This window comes from Varroa jacobsoni, unplaced genomic scaffold, assembly GCF_002532875.2.
Source record: "Varroa jacobsoni isolate VJ856 unplaced genomic scaffold, vjacob_1.0 scaffold_9, whole genome shotgun sequence".
Classification (NCBI taxonomy): Eukaryota; Metazoa; Arthropoda; class Arachnida; order Mesostigmata; family Varroidae; genus Varroa; species Varroa jacobsoni.
In genome coordinates this window covers 107897-126360 of record NW_019212911.1, presented here as the reverse complement: position 1 = coordinate 126360, position 18464 = coordinate 107897, and the positions used below count along the sequence as shown (strand labels likewise).

General features: G+C 41.9%; 1 long non-coding RNA gene across 11 annotated transcripts in view; it reads right to left on the bottom strand.

Moving 5' to 3' along the window:
- Positions 1-17302, bottom strand: part of LOC111264711 (uncharacterized) — a 127305-nt gene extending 110003 nt beyond the window's left edge. For 10 of the 11 annotated variants that reach the window (XR_015312823.1, XR_015312813.1, XR_015312797.1 and 7 more), the window contains exons 1-2: positions 16510-17302; positions 15866-16349 (exon numbers count right to left, since the gene is read on the bottom strand). This is a non-coding gene — a long non-coding RNA (uncharacterized LOC111264711). Of the gene's footprint in view, positions 1-14738; positions 16350-16509 lie in introns of those variants that run through there. The other variant, XR_002683036.2, reaches the window with a different exon arrangement.
- Between the last annotated feature and the right edge of the window lie 1162 nt (positions 17303-18464).

Genomic DNA, 18464 nt, shown 5'->3' with positions numbered 1-18464 from the left:
AATATTGCACCTTTTTATCTTATCCGTATAAGTACGGACTAACTAATAAAACATATAGTCTGTTGGCATATATGGCCGTATGGCTTCTGTTCCGAGTTTTTCGTCCGGAATCGCCGTTAGGCATTCCATCACGCGGATGGCTCCCGGTACGAAGCGAACCGTATGTTTATTCCCGGGTTCGACCACAACGTGTCCCGAAGATTAGCTATATCTGGTGAAAATGCAGCTCCTCCATAAATACCTCTCATAACACTGACTTATTCCCACTTGCGCTGTTGAAAGAACATCTTCCGGACAACCTGCCAGATCAGGCGCTTTTCTAGCGCCTTTATTCAGCTTACTTAGAGAATGAAACCTGCTTCTACGGGAAGCAACAACAAAAACAATAATTTCTGCACCGACAAGTAAAGAGATCATCATTGTTAAAATAATTAATATTGATGCACCCAAAAGAAAGTGAATCGTAAGTTGTGTGTTAGTTGGGGATAGAGAAGGATCAAGGGTAATTCTATCATTAAAAGAAAAGCATACGCTCTCTCAGATATTACACTTATTGCAGATATACATTTTTGCAACGTAGCCTTTTTACATAAATAGTAGATTTCTCACAATGCACTCCACTAGCGCAAAACAATAATTGTCGTTTCCAGACCTTTTGTATCTAAATTTTTTTCAGTCCATTCAACTAAATCAATAAGGTAATTTTTGTTTGGACTAATTGCATTCTTAAAGGAGCATATAGCCACCTCATAATCATTTCTAATATCAGTGACCTTCCAGTGTTAGACAAGTCTAATCTGTGACATTAAAAGTAATAGTGTTTGGATTTATGGCATAAACTCACGGCTAAGCTATCACGGAGAAACGGCTAAATGACTTAACTACACCATTCGTCCGGTCTACAAAGCCAGATCCACGCTAACAAAATCACTGCATTGCCATTTTGTGCTTTGCTGGAATATCTGTTCGTATATAGATATGGCCGATGTCTGATTCCCGTAGTCACACGAGCTGTTTGTACATGTGAGAACTATTTGGTATGTGTATTTTAAAGCAGAATACGATACTGGGAGTCGTTAATTCCTAGGAAAAAAGATGGATTAGCTTTTACTGTCTTTGTTTCACCGGTCTTCTCTGTTCTTTGTCAAACATCGTTTTATCCCTTAAGACCCTAAGATCCCTTAAGATCTATTGCTTCGGCATTGTTGGTTTCCTGTGCATGCGTAAGATTATTCCTGTATTAGCAGGATAAGTATAGAAGCGTTCGGTAAAGTTAAATTATTTTAAGTATTTGTGCGACAATGCAAATTTGCAGAATGTCCCTGTCGATGTAGATAAACGAAACGAAATAGCCTATGACGGCCGTTAGTGCCTTCATGTACATGGTGCAATGGTTCAGCAAGGAAACTGCGCGGAAGTTTCGACTATTTAGTAGGTCACTTTGTCGAGGCGCAAGTTCCGTTGCGAGCTTGACCTCATCGGCGAATTGCACGAGCATGATAACGATAATAACTTTTATGTTAGCTTTGGCTAGTGCATGAGTTTGAATCGGCCAGTTGTCGTTTTACGAATTAGAACAAATGTATTGCTCGGTAGATGCTTCGAGTTCAATTCAGAATGGAGATTTCAGAGAAAACACACTTCAATACTTTAAATGCATTCCTTTTATATTATTATTTATGATGTCTACGTTTATCTTTAAATGAAAGAAGATTAGATTTTGGCATCATGATGATAATTACTTCTTAAATTGCTTTGTCCTCCCCCCCCGCCCACCCCATCGCTATCGTATGGTATACTGTTTCTATTGCTACTGATTGGGGTCGCTGCCGAGCAATTTTGCTGTTTTGGTCGGATGTTTCGAATATTGTTAGGGCCTCCAGCTAATGTTTAACGTAGCGTGATTAATTTCATCAATATCAAAGGCCAGTAACAACTCTAATTGTCCATCTGAGTCAGATGGCCATCCAGCATGACGAGGATGAATCTCGGCTCTTAAGATGGCTAGAAATACAAAGTATAATATATATTGAGTTGTCTGCCGGGTCGTAAACACGTTACCCCTTGTGCACTGCATACAGATCTCTGCTATTATACTTTATAACATTTTGTACGATGTAAAGTTTTCTAACTACCGAATAAATGGTGCTAATTAGTCAGATATGTACAAATCTCTGACTATTTATGTTAATTATCATTTCGTTACAACTGTACCCATCCGAAAGCCGTTCCTTTCGAACGCTTTTCCAAAAGTTTGAAGGGTAAACAGTTTTACTGTACTATCGTATGCCGATTGGTAAAATAACATTCGAGCTAGCGTCGTTACCTATTAAAAAGCAATAACAACGATATCAACAAATGCAGATGACCCACTCATTATGATAACCGCTATAGCAGCTTAGGCATAATCGTTTGTCTCATTGCTGTAATTCTCATTATTAGGCTATACGCGAATATGGTGACTCTTCTTGTCTGGACTCCGCTCCGCGGACATATATAATGAGACTACTGTTGTCACTGGCCTGGCTGTCGCCAGCAAAGCCGTACACCTCGAACTGGTCGTATTTAGGACAGTGAGCCTCGGCCGCGGTCCAACATTTACTTATATCCGACGACGACGACGACGACGACGACTGGATCCATATTGCTAGGTATAGTTGATTATTTCGATGATATTTTTCGACTAACGGACTGTCGGAAGTCTACCCGACAGTTTGGCACAACTTCGTACTCTGATAGCGATACGGCCACATATTATTCTAGTTCATCTTTAGAGGTCATTTTGGCTTGTGACTTCCTTTGCTCCTGTGCTGCTCATCGACATTTTCGCCTTCCTTTGCTACGAACGTTGCTTTCGCCCTTCTTGTTGTGACGGCGACAACTAGCGCCAATGCTGCGAATCGTTAATTTGCCCGGCTAATTCAAACCGTTGATGCTGCGGACGATTCTGATCCCTTCTGCCACCGGTCTCTGCCACGGCTGCCGACATTCGCTGCTACACGTAAAGTTCTAAATTGCTGCCGCAGATTACGGAAATCACCGTTATGCTCATACCGTGGCAATCTTCGCACATAAAAAGGCGACCCTCTTGCGGACCGAATACATAACTGGTAAAGCAGATTTTAAAGTAAGATGGAACAATCGAATCCAATAAGTGGCTATAATAATAACTACTTCAAGGAAGCCAACGAATAACATGAACATATATCAATATCGTCAGCGAGTACCTCACCGACAACAGCATCAGCAGTAGTAGTAGTAGTAGACATTTCGATACTCGAGTGTTTCAGTAATAGGTGAGCGGCTGAGAGGGGACACGAAAGGAAGCGAGTAGTTAAAGCAAAGTACCATTCATAGGAACCAAACGCCAACGTTTTTCGTCGACGTCTGAAACGTTTTACTTTTTCCGTCTACGCCGTTGTGCTGCCGACTTTCTGCTGACGCAGCGGCTGAATTGGGAATCAGGCGAAAGGTAAACGAGCGGCCGCACGTTCAGAACTCGGTGGTCCACTACAGCCAAGCTACGACGACATGCGGAGAAAAGCGGGGGAGCCGTGATCACAATTATATGACGATGATGAGTAACAGTAATAATCATGCTATTTATGGCACGTATGCGACCATCTTGTATTGTAAATGATAATAAGAAACATTAACAACGGTCAAACGCTGATCGACGGGTGATAATCAAGAGCCCCTTTCTCAGTTACAATGTTCAATTGTCATGTATTAATAACAAAATTACTATCCAACTAAAACGTGATGACAACTACTTAATAAGACACAATGTGACTTGACAATTCTTCCAGTGCGTCAGGTTTAGTCTATCCGAAGAAGCCGTTCTGGGCATCTGCTGAGCTCATTTTGAACGTATGTTTCGAACAGGTAATTACATATTTCGAATTTCATCTCTTTAGACGACTCCCAGCGTTTCTACCCGCTTCGAATTTGGGCCCCCACACGTTGCGGAGTTTCGTGGGAAAAGCTATCATCACTGCACGGTATCTGTGAAATGCAATTACCTACGTGTGACCAAGACAGTTTCGATATTGGCAGCACATGGTTTCGAACCCAATTTGCTAAAGTAATGAGGGAATGCAACCCGTTTCTTAGCAGAAACAGGGATAGAATGTAGGTACCTCACGGTGAGGTTACTATTGAAAAGGAAAATAGCCAAGACTATTCAATGGAAACTTGGCTGTACGAAAACGAATACACGTGAGGTGTACCTATATCAGATACAAGAAGTCGACAGGAACGGCGACCACTTTACGTAGTTTTTATCTAAGTAGATAATACTAATAAGCAGAAAGCAAGTGCTTTCTGCAGCTGGGCTTGGCATAACCTTCGTTGAACAGCATAAATAACCGGGCACCATTTGACGACCCATTCGCGCTCGTATTGACAAAAATCATCATAACCCGCAATTGGTTTTGAAATGACTGCCTTTTTAGAAATTAAGCTCAGCCCGGGTAGTGGTAGTATTGTAACATACGTAGGCTAGTATTAATCATTAATAATCGACCGTGATTGTAACTACTATAACGATAAGAGCACAATCTTTGCGCGAAATGATTGTTAAATAGATGCTGTCATGAAATAGAATAATAGAAATGAAGAAGATGCTGCTGCTGCTGCCAACCCCGCCCTATAGCGTATATAAACATGTAAAGCTCCATTTACCAGACCCAACCTCGACAAATGCACCCCGTCAATTGATAGTCACCTCCTTGAGCGTGTCCTTTTCAATATGTCTATAGAGATATGTGTAAAGATAGAAGATACTGTGAATTATTGTCATTATCATCACAACCGCCCATTTCGCAATGGACAGCGTTGGGTGGGGACCTTTCAGAGCCAGGCAATTCCGTGACGCTCGCCGACCTTCGTAACCAACGATAGAATCACAACATCGCGCATGCGTTGTGTCAAGTCAGGAAGAACAACAGCGGTGGCAGTATTCACGATCGTATTCCCTTTTAACTACGATACTGTTTAGGAACAACCAAAGAAATCGTGATTTATCTCTGTACTATGTGCAGTTGATCTATATGTGTAGACAAAAAAAATTTTTACAGGGAATGACCTTGAACGGCGTCTGTTGTCTCAGGAGCTGCGCCGTTACTGTAGGTGCGCAGGTCTTCTTCTTCATCAAAAAATAAAAACAAATTTCCTAATGATTAGTTAAAGGGCTTACTGCTGTCGCGTCACCGGCACCGAGTCACACTGATATAATGCCATACGCATTTGCTCAGGGGAATGCTGCAATATACAAGGGCAAATGGCTATAGACGTGAACTATCGCGAGATCTGCTTTTATGACGTGTAATTTATAACGTATTACATCAAGGATATATAGCACACCGATCTACGGGCTCTGCTTGTATTAGGTGTCGTTAGCCAATTTATCATGATTTTACCCTTTACGTATATTAAGCAGAAAGCCCTATCACGTTGTTTTTTAGCCTGAGATCTTGAAATACTTGAGACTTCGTCTATATAGTATGATTGAAATAAAGAAACCAGGCTGACAGAAGAGCACTCGCATCTGAAGTGTCGTGACCGTTTTATTACGCGGTTCGCCTATAACGACAATGTACGTTAGAAATTAGCAGTACAATGGTGCATTTGTCACCTTGAAATCGAGTCTCGCACGATCGCATGTGGCGTTGTGTCTACGCTTGCGTCTTGGCAAAATATGACGTGGCGCGAAATACAAATCGAACACTCCTTACGTAGTAATATATACGCTACAGAGGAGTTATAGTTTTTTATTAAATATAGTTGACTATATTGGAGAGAACGTATCACGAGCTTTCGAAACCGACAGAGATTTAAACTCTTGCAATCTGAATGCGGTAGAATAAATCGCAGGTCTTCGCAAGGCGTTGTATTGTTATTGCTTATTAAACGAATAGATTGATCATTTTATCAATTCACCAAACCAACTGGTCCATCGGACAGGCTTTATTTAGTATAATTATTTCTCATTGACTATCATAAACTAACACTACTATATATGAACCATCGCGTGCGAACGGCGGTCCTCATGAAGAGGGTTCGGCGGCATAAATCATCGTGACTCGATCCTATTTAAAGGTGGTCAAAGGCATTTCGTCTTCTACAGAGAAGCAAAGAGGGAACGGGCGAACACAGTAATATTCTGTGGTGTGAAACCCATAAATAATGTATAACCGATAGCGTATTTTGTTGTGTCGCTATAGATGGCGCTGAGATGAATGTATTCATTCGAGGGAATATTATTATAGATTATAAATCTGTTATCAGATGATACGTTTACAGGGAAGCATGGACTTCACGAAACGATCGATCGTGCGAAACCATTTCCTTTGTTTGCAGACGTTACAGACCTGTAGGTTTTCGTCAATAACAATAAACATATCATGGTTACCTAACATCACTTAGCAGAGTCAAATATGCTTCGATAAGTCTCAAAGTACGGTTTGTAAATGAACTTCCTTTGCCTGGTTGTCTTCATTTAGTTTCTAAGGAGATTTTAGTCTCTGCGTGAGCATAGCTTCAGTGCCGAAGTTCAGGCTGTTTGTGACGCTGTCTGCAACAATTCTAAATTTACGCACTGACTGCCGGCACGATAGTAGCGACTAATGAATCTTCCATGTAAATTATACCGACAATCGGTCGGCAAAGGTCCGATCATGCGGTCAATCAGTGAGCGCTTTCAATATTTTGACCTCCGCGCGTGTTGGCAAGAGCGATCTTTTCCGGATCTATAGCGTTACACTATTGTTGTATGTGTTATGGCTGCTACCGTTGACTTTAGCCTCGTTTCTTGATGCGCTTATTCGACAAAGTCGTAGTAACAGCCCTTTGTGTAAGAACATATATATATATATATATATATTTAGATCGTTAGAAATTCAGGTTCGGACACTAATCTTTAGTTACCGATGGGCCTGTACAGCTATGGAAGCCCTGGCCTTCTACACTCGCCCGCCGTTTGGTATGGCTGCTGCGTACAGGTCGCTCATCCAGGACTGCTAAATACACTGCGCGTACTTAACGCTGAGGTAATGATACCAACTACGACCAAAGCGAGTTGACCACAACCCGCAGTGGTTTTCGAATTACTTACGATCAAAGAGCGAGAAGCCCGTACTTCATATCTCTTGCCTCCCCTGTTCTGGGCTGATGAAAACTCTGCCGTCAGTCTAGCTTTGCGAGTTCGTCGTACCCGAGATCGTTGCAAAATTACGGTAACAAAATCCTACACAAATCGTCATCGATCTCCGTCTATCGCGCCATGAATGCAAGAATAAGTTTTACTATGCCGATTGTTGACGATTGCTAATCTATCAATCGACCATGGCAAATTACGAAAACGTCAAAACGAAGCTGACCACGATTGCAGTCGCAGGATCTGACTGAGTGGATTAGTTCTTTGGGTAATTACTGGGCTACAGGCACAGGACAACAGCGGAAACACGGCAGAGTCAACGGGTTCGATCACAGAGACGAACGGTGTTAGTAATAACCTGTTCTGCATACGTTTGGAATAAGGTTTATCAAAGAAAGAATATCGATTATTGATTTGGGCGCTGTTCTTCACACATCGTTATTTCGTACGTAAAATGTTCGTCAACAATTAAATACCGTATGTGTTTATGACAGGCGAAGAAATCGCACAGATTCAAACAGGATTTAATGCATAGTAATGATACTAACAATATATAATGTCAATCGTAAAGGTGGATACTTGAGTGATCATTGTGGGGTACCGCTATACCTCAGTACGTCAATTTTTTGATGATAATTATGCCATTAACAGCATGACGGTCGCTCATTATTTCTAGGATATTACGTTGTGAAGTAAACGAAATCGGTTGGACCGGGGGGAGTTTTTGCGTCTTACTTTTTGTTGGCCACGTGGCTTGGCTTGAACATGGAACCTAAATAAATGTTCCGAGCCTGACGTTCGTTACTTGTTGCTCGCTTCGGATTATAACATGGCATCTTTTGTGAGCTACCGTGAAAGCCCTCATCATTAAAAGCTCATTCATATCGCGATATGACTTGCTGTGCTTCGGACGTCTATGTTTGCTGATGAAGTGACAAGTCAATCACACGAGAAGACTTTCCTGGACTTTTTTTCTTCATATAATTTGCGGCCACAATCGTGCTTGCTTATAGCTGACTTCACTTGGCAAAATCTGTTGCGCTTCATTAGGGAAGCTCACACACAGGAGCTTGTTGCGTCGGATGTCGTTCCGAGAAGATGTTCAGCCGAAGATGACAACGATTTTTAGAAATTTCCTCCCTGCCCCTATGCTGAGGGTTGACTAGTCATTTCGGTTTGAGAACTGGTTAGGTAGTAAGAAATCGAATATATTTTTTTTTATAATTTTGGTAACGTTATACTGCTGTGTTGGGAAGTGAGCGCACAACGTCAAGATTGACTTTATTTGTCTCTGCTTATCGAACTTTTGTCAGCTTCACAGAGACTATGTCCCACGCTTCAGGTGTCATGGCCGAGGTACCGGGGAAGCGAGTCCAAATTGAAGCTGAGTCACAGTCCTTATTTCTGGGAATTTTAGAGACGGTGACCGGCTGTGCGACGTTCTGTGACAAAAAAGCTTTACGACCAGTAACATGGACTCGTACCCTGGAGACATTTCCAGCGAAAAATATCTACTTGTCCATTTTTATCCATGCCTTAGCTACATAAGAGTTAAAATAAATGATTTGATTATTAAGCTTTTTCTCGTAGCTGCTTTACGAACGCCTTGCGAAGTTTATCAAGAATTATTAAATGTCATTGTTGGGGGGCATGTCGCTCAAGAACGTGTCGTATGGCTTTTTTAAACTTCTTTAATTAAACTATTCTCTTTTATCTAATTCCGCCTTGCGTATAGAGTATGTCATTGGAAATGGAGTAGAGCTCATTAGCAGGTCCTGTCTGTGCGATAAATGGTACGCCGCGACCATTCGTATCATCGTCGCAATTGGAAATCAAGGAGCATATCGTGCATTCAGAATATAGCGACTTGCCATTGTTACTGTATTCTATCATTATATGTAGAGATGTATCATAGAGAAAAGACACCAAGGGGAGCGGTAGAAAGAAGATGGATACGTACAACGAGTCAAGCGCCTCCACTCTGTCAAGGCATCCCCTTTTACCGTGGCATACATAGTGAACTATGCCTCTGTGACAACGTTGGAAATGCAAGTCTCTGCCGACAAAAGTTCACCCATATTCTGAACTTCTAAATAGGAGTGACAGTAGAAAGAAAAACAAAACGAGTGTCACAGTTTAGCGTAGCTTTGGATCCTGCTCCACTGTCACATCGACCGACGAATAGGCCCTAAGGCACAATTGTCGTTGAGACTGCGTTAATGTTATTCGCGAACTGTGACCGTTGCGGGACCATATGACTAGATGCTGTGCCGTTCGTCGGCACAAAGCACAGGCCTGCACAAAGCTAAAATACAATCGTTACTGACGGCTTTCAGCTATTTTGAAATAGAGTCATTTTACATTTTCCGCTGTTGTTCTGAAGCTAGTTTTCTATAGGTTCATATACATCTGATGACTAATACAGATAAACGGATAGTTCGAAACCTAGCTGACAGTCATGGAGTTCTCTTAGTTCTAGGCATTCGGACATTAGAGGCTAACACCGAACTTGAACTATATAGGAAACTGACAGTCACCTGGCTAGCGACAACGCTAATTATAAGGAAATTATTTGTTTCACATAGGGGTCCGACCATCGGTTGCAAACGCACGTACGCGTATAAATGCTTTTCAACATAAATAAGTGTACCGTCTTGGCAAACGTCTGTTATGCAACTCTAATGAACAGATCCCGTTGGTCGTTCCACCTCAAGGAAGTAGATGATTAAATCAAATTATGAAAAGGATGAATATATACATACCCGGTAAAAGGAGACCGCAAAGGAAGATCGATTTAGCGTCTGCCCACTATCCCGCGTTGTGTGTATTAGAAAGAAGAAGCTAGTCTTGGCGCGTTACGAAGATAGAAGATCATTATTTTCGAATATGGAACATACCTAAACCGGTGCCAATAACACCGAATTCCACAGGATTTAACCACAAGCATAACAGACCGCTTTAGGTCACCCACTTGTATGAATGACGAAGGTTTTACCTGACTTTGCCTCTTGGAAGTCGCCTGACCGGCACCGATCGCTGGTGCCGATGTTCGGAAAGCTTTACTTCCGTTATCCTCTACTTTGAGGCATACCATCAAAAGGTATGGGCATAGCTAAAGCTCTGCGCGATAGGAAAGCGTTATATCGATATTTACTGGGTTTGAAACTAACCTACTGACTTTGGGCCAGCATTTATAGAACGGAAATTAAGTGGAATGTGGCCATACGAAAGCAACTAATTTAAGAGACTGGCTTCTATGTCCACCTTTATTTATTACCATAGTGCTATCCTGTATCGTACTGTTTATTCAGCCTCTACTGAAGTCACGGACAACGTACCAGTACAGATTGTCCGCTAGCTGCACAAATGTTCGCAATGGACAACACCCACAGCAGTCGACTTTTGCGACTGCAGGCCAGTATCGCGTGACGTAGGTATCAGCTCCAGCAAAACATCATCGAATTTCTGTACGTTTACTTCAGCAACTATTAACCATCACAGGCCGTATCGCCAATTGCAAAAACACTGGCTATTCGCTAATAAAACGAGCGCGAACAAAAAGATAGCGCTATTTAGACTAGCAAAGAAAATGACGAGGAAGTCGCTGTTCTTGATACATCATACAACTGCTCTACGCCTAAATCACAGTCACGTTATTTATTGTTTATGTTATCTCAATGTCTCCGGCCGTTTCTCGAATAGAAAAAGCCGATAAAGGCTCAGGGGGAGCGGCAGAGACAGGTATGGGCCGAGGATCGGAAAATAGGCTTCAGACACGACCGCATCCTCTGATAAGAAAACCACACTACATTGACTGATAAAATATAGATATGCGACGCGTTCGTTGAGGTATCTATTAATGAGAATTGAGTGTTGGCAAAAAGCTTCGTTCATGCCGTATGATGTCCTTCGGCTTGCAGACGACTACAAATCTAGGCAAAGGTATGAACTTGTCGGCAAACTATTGCTACTTGTATATTTCCGGCAATGCGTGAATTCGAATTCATATCGACCACAGCAGATATTATAATTGCACGCTGAAAGATGTCCAGCAAAACGGGCCTGCAAGATTGCAGGCTTGAATGGCAACCGAACGTTATATCAGTACCAAATATCAATGGTAGTAGATGCTGTCCACGTAATAGCATAGTGGGTAAATGGAGTGTCTGCTAAATTGGGGGACACCGATTGGTGGTCCGGGTTCGGATCCGGCCACAGACTTGACTTGGGAGCCAGCGTTTTGATAAATTGTCTAACGACTGTACCAGACGTGTAAAACTCGGAACGTTTTGCAATAGCTAGCGTCGTAGTGAATTGTTTGTCTAGCGCCAAGTGACGGGTAGCGGCAGAACGGACGGCAGCGGCCTGGGGAAATCGATAAGCTGTGCAGGTAGCGGACGTGGCAATGACAGTATAGTGATTGGGCCTTAATGGTATGCAAGTAATCATATCGCCATAGCCATCCCTAAAAGGTATGGGCTGAACAGATTCGCTTAATAAAAACTGTGCCTCTAACTTGTGTCGCCTTAACTTGAACTTGAAATGTCTCACTTAATTTGCATGTGGATAAGTTAATCTAAATGGACTCAATCGCACACGCCTTTGTGTAGACATAGAAACTTCGAAGTGAACATTGAAAATGTAGATACCAATTGAGAGCTACGGTTCGTTTCTCCCATTGGACCAATGCTAGCTACTGGACTGAACGAAAACCTGATCGATCTGTAAATAGTAATAGAAATATATGTCTATATAATCCACGATGGTGCTGCTGCTACTACTGCTAGTACTCATGGTAGTTTTAGCACTCGGTTACAAATGGACTACGCTGATGGCTTTCACACGGTGCCGACGATCGTCGATGCCTTCACATCAATAACCGCGGTTTGTTTATTCGCTTACCAGTTAATCAGTGAAGCAGAAAGCAACTGTGAGAATCAACGAAACAGTGCGCGAGGGTACAAACTATTCTGCTTTGTCAAATGGTAGCTTAGTTCAGCCTATTTTGCTAGGATCTCATTCTTCGCCGACATCCCGGTACCGTTAGTCGGACGAAGTCGAAAATTACCTCAGTCATCACGTCGCCGTTGGCGTGTAACCGAGAAAGCCCAACCAGATGAACTCAATACGTCATCGTACTTTTGTCGTTATTTTCAACTCATCGGCCTGTAACTTCAGCAGCTGCCAACAAACAACAAGATTTGACGACAATTGCAAGTACGAGATGATAATGAATGATACCGTCGCCAACAACAATAACATGAGCTGTCTATCGGCGCCATCAAAGGGAGGGTAACTCGAAAATGAAAATGGTATAGAAGATATCGTTCCATAGTTGTGTTACCACATGACCGCTACCATCTGTCTGTGGGAATCTGAATTGAGATCCTCAGATCTATTCCGATTGCTTTGACGTTTCGTCTCCGAATGGTTATTATTACAATCGTAGTAACAGTAACAAACTGTAACTATTTCCTTTCGGTCTCACTCGAAATATTTGCTTTACCAATAATCATATTTGTCGCAAGTTACCTACACGTACAAGTTTAGAAGCTTCCAGAAGTCCTGTAGTATAGTAGTTCATGCCTTTGAGGTCAGTTCGCTTCTACTAAAGATATCCACGAAAAAAATAAAAAAAAAAAAAAAGGCTTAGAGACAATTTCTATCTTAATTGCCAATACGTCGATCGCACGAACGCTTCAGGCAGCGCCTGACCTTTACGTTGTTGTTCTTGCCTTCGACATGACGACCCTAATTGCCGACAGCCTAATATGTGATTATTCAGTCTTTATAATTAAAGTAAACCATTTTAGAGTGAAGCTCGATAGACAGTTCTATTGCCCTTCGTACGTCTTCGTGCTTATTTCGTGTGCAGGCGAAGAACATTGACTTGAATAGGTGATGGATCTTACAAACGATAACGTTGCCAACAGCTGTACATGGTTCGATACGGTCATCAGAAGAAGAAAAATAAAAGCGAAGACGTTGCACTTTTAAAAATACTAGAACATGATGCGTCTGTATCTATGAATCTTCTCTTAATTAAAGGTAGTGACATCCTGGCTTACACTGCGTTGATACAAAATACAAATCTTAGCGGGCCTGTTTTTTTTTTTTTTTTTTTTTTTTGAGTACAGTTGTTAGCAGGCTTTACGTAGCTGATGTAGTGTAACAGTGATTTCTAGCCTCGCCCCAAAGAGTCACAATGCTGTTGCTACTCCTACCAAAGAAGTACGATCTTCTAGGGCTGTCATCTTATTGACCTTACCGTTTAATGCAGAAGATTTATCGAGCCAAGTACATCGATAATTCGTTTATTCCTGCGATAACATTAACCGATAACATGACCTATACCAGCGTAAGATACTTTACGTTGTCTCAGCATGCTCCGTCTATTCATACATATATATGTATACGAATGTACGTGTGTTCGTGTGTGTGTGTGCATCCGCGAGTGTGCATTTATGTGCACATGCGCGGGACAGCCATATTTTTGCAGTCGTACCGCCATCTTCTATTGTTTATTAAGCTGACCAGATCCCTGGTGCCGTTTATTGTTAGAATTTTCGCTGTGATGCCTTCTCATTGGCGTTGGTCTCGTTTCTGGAATCTGCGGCCTCCCCTAAGATATAGGTAATCAGCTTTCGGCGATGGCCAGTCATGATATCGTGAAAAATGCTTCTGGCCTTTGTTTGCTGCGGGGCAGACTTTTCAATTTTGTTAGACGACGAAATAGATTTATATAGATACGTATACTCGAAGGACATGCGTCCTTCGTAAGCCTCTTCGGCAACTGAAAAGGTCGGCGACACTTCGACGCAGGATATGAGATGAATGAAGTGATGAACAAACGTTAAAAAGCCAAAAGCGACAGAGTAGCGAAACGTACGCTGGTTCTACCATTCAACTTACGTTAAACATATGTCTACAAGGCGTCTGAGGTTTGCTACAGCGAGAAGAAATAGCGAGGCTAGGAGTGCGATCGTATAGCTACTGTCGATTAAAACTGCGTCAGCTGTACAAATCAGTCTCACTGCTACATGGACCGCTGAACTTCTCTTTTTGATGACCTATGCTCTATTAACTAAATGCAATATGAGCGCTTGCCTAGCGAAGTAGAGACAGGACGTTTGCGAAGTCGCTAAAGAAGAACTAATTTATAGTTCATATTGAAAGGGTCACAGGCCTTCAGGCCAAAATTGTATACCTTCCGTTCAAGGCAATCGCTGCTTCAAATATTATAGATTTACGAAGTATTACAACAAATACCGTAATGTCATCCAACAGTAGCAGTCGATACCAGCTTGAATGCTGTTTTCTGAATCGTCGGCCTAAGCCAGTTGTTTAGAGGACTAACTAATATAGTCTCAGTATCTCAAAGAAACATTGAGTTCAGTTTCTGCAGCTCTCTAACGAGATTTGCTATTGTACAAGTTAAACGCAGAGCTTAAGTTCGTAGTGTTACAATGTCCGATCTCATAGAATACTCACCGTTTGGATTGGCAAAGTTACTGAATGCACGAGAGATATCTAATATCATTATCTTATTAAACAGCCATTATTAATAATCATACGGATGACATTTTCCTGCCACTCTTATTATATGCGATTGATTGCTTTATTTAGTAGCATCGAACAGTGTTTAGGTTACGTTGAAACTGATCATTTACTAATTACGATTATCTCAGACACTACTGACTACTCCGCCTGGAAAGAAGAGCCCAAACATGGCTGACGTGAGATGTTATCACCTTCCAAGCTAAGAGAGTGTTTATCCGGAAGGTAACATCATCAGGAAAGACAGATTTGGTTCTGGCATGGATCTGATACAGTAGTACCGCGTTTTACGCTGCGTGCATCCCACATGTATCGTATGCCGTAAACTATGCCGGCTATTTCAGTTTTATCTAATTTTTTTTTTTTTTTTTGCCCATTTTACGAGTCTCTCAATATTCGCCGTGAAAAATGATAGAAGCTAATTTCATTGATCCTCTCGTTCGATCGGTCGAGTATTCAATCCAACCGACTGAATTCCCCGTCACTGTGTGGTAGTAATTGTTGATGTGCTGCTTGTTATTGTTGCGGTTGTCGCCAGCTCCATCTGCTTGTGTCCTGTATTGTCTCCTGCTTGTCGCCCCCCGTCCTTTATGACTATACTGCGCGTGATAAAATTGTAAAGTACTGGCAAGCGGAAATTACGTAGCAGGAGACACGTCAGAAATAACTTGATCGTTCTCGGTGTCAACTTTAATAATGGTTTTTTTCTAATATTCTTGGTGAAAATTCGAGTTCGTTTAACGAACAAATTATAACTTTGCAAAGCTTGATAGAACTCGAGAAGATTCGATAAGTACAGAGCTATACACTGACGAGACCTAGCAAGTAATATGAACGAGTCGACATTGAAGAAAAAACATATGGTGATTTTCTTTGAAGCTCAAGGTTCATCTACATTTCTGCTATAGCGTGGCAGGTCAGGACTTCAATACGAATAATCACGGGGTATCTTGCTTTCACCCTATTTGTGAATGCCTTTGTGCTGTCTCTATGTTTTATAGATACGATCTCGATTGAATATTGATTCCACAACCATAGCCCATTTCATGGGAATCTTTCGAATGCAAAGGAACTATACACTATGCTTAGGGCAAAAAGTAGATGGAAAACATTCGTTAAAAAGGTGAAGAAAACCCGACATCAGTAGCTTACCTCCATTAGGATACACATTAGAGTTATGCTGCATTCGAATTCGTTATTACCTTGTGATAATATAGCGCTGCTTCTACCATCTATCGATCCCATAATAATCACACACCTTTATGTAAGATAGGTATCATGTCATTTACACTTTGAATCATTTTTCATGTCGGATTCCCCATCGAAAATCGAAGTGGGCAACAGTTTATCTCTTTTCTTCGTTTTTTTTTTTTTTTTTTTGTTTATCATCGACCTGTTCCGATACGTTTTTGCTCTTCTCTTACCAGACCAGTGTTATTACAAATCGATTGGTTTTGTTTTGGAATTTCCGCACATGTCCGTATCGGCACACTGATACACCATCGTAGGTATTATTCCGAAAGCGACTTGCAGGTACGCACATACATAGTTACACGTACGCACACATGCACGAGCACGTATGAGGTCTTGCTGCGTCTCACACCTCGGTTTAGATGATGATCAGCCAGGGCGTTCCCTGTAAGAACGATGTAGACAACATGGATAACAACGATTAGCAACAAGCCGCTGCCAAAAAGAGGTAGACACTTTTCTGGTTGAACCTTCCTCCTGTCGTAGGATAAACTTGGTATAGTTATGCGTACGGTAGGGACACAATGGTGACTACGTTGCGATACCTCCTCATTATGCGTCTCTCTTCTGGCTCGATTTCTGTTTCCATCTGGTCAACAAACATGCATTGAACTCCACGTCACTCGATTCGTTCTAGAGCCCCTACCATTATCCTCTTTGTGCTTTCGCTTACAGTCGGCTGCTTTCGTCACTCTTTCTACCAATGATGACGACAAGAGTATTTAAGAGAATAAGCAAGCAGTCTAATCGTGTTGGCAAAGCTTTTGTTCCTGCCGCTACTGCCACTGCTCTCCACCATAATCATCGGTATCACTGCTATCAATACTGGCCACGTTAGCAGCATCCGTAGGCAGGATCCGCTGCCGCCATCGCCATCATTAACAACGTTACTGAGATATCGGGCGCGCGATAAGGTCATCGTTTCTGTAATCCTCAAAAGCGACTGAGACGCGATGATTCTCTTGCTTCTCACGATCGACTTGGTGAGGTTTTGTCGGACGCTTGTCGCCTGTCGGTGTTCTTCGGTTGGCCAAGCCGGCGCTGAATCTTCTCCAAATTCGAGAGTACTCGGTAGAATTGTGTGCTGTTGCTTCGTGCTTAACAGTGTGTGTGTGTGTGCGTGTTGTTGGCTTAGCAGAGAAGAAGGAGTATTTAAGAACAACAGCTGCACCCGCTGAAGCAACGCGAACGATCTTAAGAAAGACAGGAGCAGTGTCTGACTTGAATGTAAGGGTGGCCTGGTGCTACCTGGGTAGGACTTGGAGGCCACAGAACACTGGCGCCTCATTGCGGTTGTACTTGAATTAGGAATAAAGATAAACTGAGAGGAGAACTGAAATTGAATACACATGTATATTTTTTTCAAAGACCTGCCATATATATATATATATATATATATATATATATATATATATATAGGCCGGAAAAGGAGGCAAGGCTTAATCAGAAATTTTGTTCTGCAAATCTAGTTACCTCGCTGAATGTAAGTGCGTTACGTAACACTGTTTGGCACGTACTCACTAAGTTCCCATGTTCATTCACCAGCTTGATGCTTATGTTTATAAACAAATAATTGATAATTATTTGGTTCCAAATATGTCTACCTATATTTGTCAGCGACCAATAATTAAAATATCCTTAGCCAGTTTGCTTATAATACAACCAGTGTACATACTTAAATAATGTTAGGAGCCGCAGCTGCAGGTTGGCAATGACACATAATTACTAGAAAACTTTTCAAATAAGGGAGAATTATTTATACACGGTCGCTTGCGCGATATGCTGTCACTCTATGTCTGTTTGATTTACAAAAGCGCGATTCCTGGCAGGAAAATCGTGCTATCAATGGGGTGAGATGTCTCCTTCTTGTGGACATCCACTACATGATATTATCAATAGGGATGCAAAATATCAGCTCATGGCTATCGCCAGCATTTCACAAGATGGACTTATCGTCACGAGTGAACGGAACGAGGAAACGAAGGAGAATATGACCATTTTTTCACGAGTGGAGCTCATAAACCTGGAAAAGAATGAAGTGTAATCGTTACTATTGATAGCACAGCAGACTGGCTGGCTGACAATGGGCATCGCAACTTTTGCAGCTGGGAATGGTCAATCACAGCACTTCTATTGCGCCGGCCGCAGACAGACGGCGACCATACATATATACATAAAAAAGGCGAAAAAATTGAAGCAAAAAAAAAAAAAGTTTCTCGGCACATATAATTTGTTATCGGCTATTCCGAGGTACTGAATTTATTTCGAATTGCCAACGTTTGGCGTAACTTGCGATAGTTCTTGAGATTATTCACGTCTTCTGTTCCAACGGCTTGACACTTTATGGCTGAAAGGCCGCGCGGTAAGGCCTGTGGGCCTATTCAACAAAAGAAGTCTATCCTTTGCTGCATAAACAAAGGCTCGTTCCGTTGACTTGTTCAGTTGTTTAATTGGTTTAGACTAGATTTTTACTTTAAATGCGTTTCTTCTGTGCAGATTT